This window comes from Atta colombica, unplaced genomic scaffold, assembly GCF_001594045.1.
Source record: "Atta colombica isolate Treedump-2 unplaced genomic scaffold, Acol1.0 scaffold1, whole genome shotgun sequence".
Taxonomy (NCBI): Eukaryota; Metazoa; Arthropoda; class Insecta; order Hymenoptera; family Formicidae; genus Atta; species Atta colombica.
In genome coordinates, this window is record NW_017259183.1 from 4,277,615 (window position 1) to 4,282,773 (window position 5,159).

Sequence of the window (5,159 nt, forward strand, 5' to 3'; positions counted from 1 at the left end):
ATAAACTAGAAGACATTAATCTACACCAGTCTAATGCCTAACTTAATTCTATGTAAAAGAAATAACAATTACGAATAAAATTACACAAGAGACGAGATTTTCAGCGACATGATTTTTGTACAAAGAGATGCATCTGAGGTTTCATGAGGAAATATCCAATGGAATTGTCACATTCGAACAACACCGAAATTCTTCATTTCCAAACATAAAAAAAATTCACTTGAATCTGGAACTGGATGCAAGATTCAGCGTATTCCAGAGTTCTTCATCGAAGCGAGCCAAAATGGAAAGTTGTGACTAAAGTAGCACAAATAAGTGTTACACTGGTATAGAAAGCGAGGAGGCTGTTAAAATGCAAAATTGACAGTGCGCGCGGGGAAGATGATACATCGCGTCTATAACAACCGTTAAATCTTGGTCATCGATGGATGAATTTCTGCGATCGAAAAGAGGATCCTGCCAAGTACCAGAACACTTTACGTTACGACGTACAGATATCAGGGGCAGACAGATAAGAGATCTCGCGCTCGCTCGGCGCGAACAGGTGCTCGAAAAATCCGAGGTAGGAGTGGAGAAAGGCGAAATCCACGCGAAAGAGAAATAAGCGTGGCGTTGAGAACAACGACGACGACGACGACGATTTTGATGACAGCAACAACTGGAGAGAAAGGCGAGGAAAGAAGAATAGCAAATCCGCGCCCAGCCGACGCACAACAAACATGAGTGAACCGCCGCGCGGACGATCCGCCATCCGTCCGGCCAGCCAGCGCTGCCGAACGAACGAGGCGACTGGCGCCACGGAGAGAAGAGAGCGAGCGAGCGAGAGAGAAAGAGATGGAGGGAGAGAGAGATGACGCCGTGAGAATTTGACGACGGGCAAGAGCCGGGACGGGGATGACCGCGGCGCGCGCGGTAACCCGGGCAGAGAGAGAGAGAGAGAAAGAGAGACAGACAGACAGACAGACATACAGACAGACATACACCACACCGCACCGCCTTACACAGTACACTCGTATTCGGCGTAGGTCTCAACATGGCGGTATGGCCGTTGAGGAAAGAAAGCTCCCTGCTCCCAACTCCCATTCGAAGCCAAGGGCCCGCGCCGCTTGTCGCTAATCGCTACGTCACACGGCGTACCGCGGTGCGGCGCGACGTGCCGCGCTCATGCACCGCCGCGGCTAAAACGCGCCACACGCGCTAAACTAAAAGAGCGCTTATACACCATTACACCTACAACGAATTGGTTACGGGGAACGGCGAACGCCGAGCTCGCCAAGCTCCCGGCGTCGCGCGGGATCGCTTACCTGATCACGAGACGGAAGTCCGCTTATCCACACACACACACACACGCGGCAACTCGATCGAAAAACACTAGCCACTACGTACGACACGGCCCCCGGACAACTCGCACTCTACGCCTTAACGCCTCTACGCTTTCTCCCTCGCTCGTCTCGGTTTAGTTTGGTTGGTTGGTTGGTTGGTCGCGGTGTTATGGCCGCCGTAAACCGTAAGCGAGTTAGTGGCCCCACCGTATATCACCGCACTCACTCTCACTCGTGCGAGCGCGAGCGCTCGATTCGCGTACGGCGTACGCAACGATGAACGAGACGGGACGAGTTGGGAACGCGGGTCGCGGAGACGCGGTCCGACACCACTCCGAGAGAGAAGAAGCTTTATAGTCTCAGACTTACACGCGCGTCCGCGTCTACCAGCACGAATCGCGGTACGCGTATCAATGCTACGCCTCGTGCCCCGTCGACGTTATCCTCGAACTCCGCGCGATCGAGTCCCTTTCCGTGCCCATGGCGATCTCGGATCTAGAAACTAACGATCGCAGCACCAACAATGGCTACGCATTCTTCCGCGACGTACCGAAATGGTTCTGTTCCACCGTTCCCCACTAACGACCCGTCTCCCTCGCCTCGCACGGCGAGACTAGCGACGTGAACCTCCAACGCAACGCAAGCGCGCCAATTACGAATACCACAGCGACGCCTAACGGGCTCCGCTCTCTTTATTTCAACAATACCCCGCTCAATACAGATCTGCTGTCGTCGATATCGATCGACCAATAGCAAGGAGATTTTTCCTTCGAAGAGGGGAGGGGGGAGGGCCTTTTGGTTTTCCCTTCCTAATCTACAACGCATGTGAGCTTCTAAAAATGGATAGATGAAGGGATAATACTCTGTCGTTTGATCGTATAGGCGAAATGTGAAAAGTCAAGCATTGACCTGAATAATTTAGTCACACATTTATTACTTAGAGTTACAGAAAAATATATATATATATATATATATATAATATTTGTGCTTACAAATCTTTATTTTGCGTATATCGTGTACAGGCTTTATTAACCAAACCAGAAATTAATTTCCAGTGTTCCAGTTTTCCACCCATAATGCACTTCTCGATGGAAATGGAGATAGAAATATATAGATATCAGATAATTATCAATAATATTAATAATAAGAGTTCGTGTCGTTCGTGATCGTCGGAGAAACTCGTCGCATCGCGCGCGGCAATCAGGTTGCCGGAGCGAAACTTTACGTAGATTGTAGACTTATCGCCGTGCCGAGGAACGGTCCGATTCCAACGATTCTGCTGTTGCCACGCGACGCATCATGGGAAAGTGCGAGACGCAAAATCCATAATTACCGACTCACGAAGGCACCGACCGCTCCAAAGCTGACAGGCGCAACGATATGGAGAGAGCTGATAGCACGTGGCCAAGGCTTTTCGTGGCCGCGCGATTTTACGTTGCGTTTCGCCGTGACGTGACATGTGTCTCGTCACGAACACGTCGTTATCGGATTCCGTTAACGCTCTTATCCAACATGGCGATACATGGGAACGATCGATCTCCCCCTCGTCCCGCCGGTCCCACGTACATCTCGGCCTCGAGACTCTCGAGAGTCGAGAATGAGCTCGAACGAGGAACGAGCGCGGGGAGACACGATATCGCGAATAATATCAAGGTGATAGCGGCTCGTCCGCTCAGACGCTCTGCTATCACCTTCGATTGTCCGTGGAATCGCCAGAACGACGCCACGGCCTTCACCGAATCACCGGAATCACCGCGTCGCGTCGGGCAGAATCGTGGACTCGTGACACGCCACTACGAGAGTCAAATCAAGTGAAGGGCTTGATTTAATAGTGGCTTCGTTCCGTCGGTAGCATGCTCACGAAAAATATGATAATTTTCGAGCAACTACCGTTTTTCATCAGTTTATCAGGAGGCTCCTGGTGGACAGCCGACCACGTGCGTTCGACGCGGCGGCGTCACTCCGGCGGCACAATATGGCGAGTCCTTCGTGTCAATGTCTTTGTGTATGTACGTATATGTGGACGCGCGTGTATCACTCAGAAACTCGACCACTACCTCGCACTACGATGAATCAACTATCACTGCGTAGCTGCGTGGAACCACAACCGACGACTGACGACGCGAACGGCGAAATGTCGAGACCGGTAGTCTCGACCAGTTTCGACGTGACGCGCGAAATCTCTTCCCCGAGATTCTTGACATTGACAAACCCGCCTCTCCGCTCCGATGACGTAATGATATACGAAAGTCAGAGGGAAAAGAAGAAAAAAAAAGAGAAGAGAGTACGTACGGCGATAGGTATACGCGATGGTGCGTTGGACTCTGCGCATTTCTCTCTTTCCGGTCGCCATTTAACTCAGCGTTCTGACCGGCGATTGGCTCGTGCTTGTGGCGTCTCTCTGACGCGGACCAATCATCTGAGGGACCGATATTGATGAGTCATTGCGTTTGCGATAGAGCATTCTGGTACCTGACCAGTACAAAATTACAAAAGTAACGGTAATCGGTTTTCCTCAGCTTACAGAACCGACTCGATATTTGTCAAATTTTCTACGGTGTTATTTATGCTTGTTTTTTTTTACGTCAACCTTTTCTTGTTTATACAAGGCAGGTATATCTGTGCATACAATAAAATAAATTCTCGAGGGACTCAAGAAGATTATAATACAAAAAGCTGAAAGTTTTTATTCTATTGAGAGACGCATAGCCAAATATTTAGAAATATAAAAATATGTAAGGAGATAAATAATCTTTGGAAAAAGAAAATAATCTTAAAATATGTTTATTATAAATTAATCTTATTCAAATTCCAACTTGCATCAATCGTTAAGTATATGAATGATTTCCAGAAACAAATCTATTGTTATTCCTCTCTAATTTTCTCCCAATAGATTTTTACAATGCACATATTTTGTGCATTAAAAAAAATTATACACTATATGACAAAAGTGAAGTAGAAATTTTGAAAAATTGATATAATAAATATTTTATAAGTCGTACACGTGGACGAAGTCACGTCAACCATATAAATAAACACAAACACGTGGCCGCACATGGTTGACGTGGTGCAATTGAACGAATTGATTAAAATTTGCATTTTACATCAATAGAGCGAGATATGCGATATGCAAAAAAGAGAAATTCCAGAAATTACGTTCGAGTATGAATTAAAATTGCAACAAATATTTTAGCAACTATTTAGTATTCTGTCTTCAACATTTTTACTCTTCGGCTGAACATTTGAGTATTAGTCTACTATTCGATTGAATACCGAATAGTTGTAATCGTAAAATTCTACTATTGTTTGATTCCACACCACTTGATAAAATATGTTTATATAGATGATCGTGAAAAATTTGTATATGAATTGAAACACTTAGAAATGCAGAAATCTCTACGTCTTTCCTTAGAATTTTCCAGAACGTGAATTATGAAATATTCCAAGATTTCTTATTCTATCATTTCTGAAAAAATACTTAAAATTTTTTTAGATTTCATAAGGATTTCATCAGAAATTATAGAATGAGAAATTTTAGTGTATTTCAGATATGATGAAGATTTACATATAAGAATTTTAGAATAATTTTCTTGAAACTTCTAGAAAATGTTACCATTTGTCTTTAAAAAATGTGAGATATTTTCTAAAAAATTACAAAATTAATCAGAAATTCTGAAAAAAATCTAAAATTTTTACATAAAAATTCCGAAAATGATTTTCTTCTTATTGAGGATAAAGGGATTTCTTCTTATTTTAAAAGCCACATTATGCACTCTTCACAAAAGTAATGAAAATAATAACTTTAGAAATAGATATTTTACATCGCTTAATTTAAGT

General features: G+C 44.7%; 1 protein-coding gene across 7 annotated transcripts in view; it reads right to left on the reverse strand.

The window, feature by feature from the left end:
• The window catches only part of LOC108694178 (homeotic protein female sterile-like), a 35,073-nt gene extending 31,507 nt beyond the window's left edge, over positions 1-3,566 (reverse strand). For 5 of the 7 annotated variants that reach the window (XM_018203535.1, XM_018203550.1, XM_018203560.1 and 2 more), the window contains exon 1: positions 1,305-2,191. The gene's annotated coding sequence lies outside the window, so the exon portion shown is untranslated. Of the gene's footprint in view, positions 1-1,304; positions 2,192-3,212 lie in introns of those variants that run through there. The other 2 variants (XM_018203543.1, XM_018203514.1) reach the window with 1 other exon arrangement.
• Between the last annotated feature and the right edge of the window lie 1,593 nt (positions 3,567-5,159).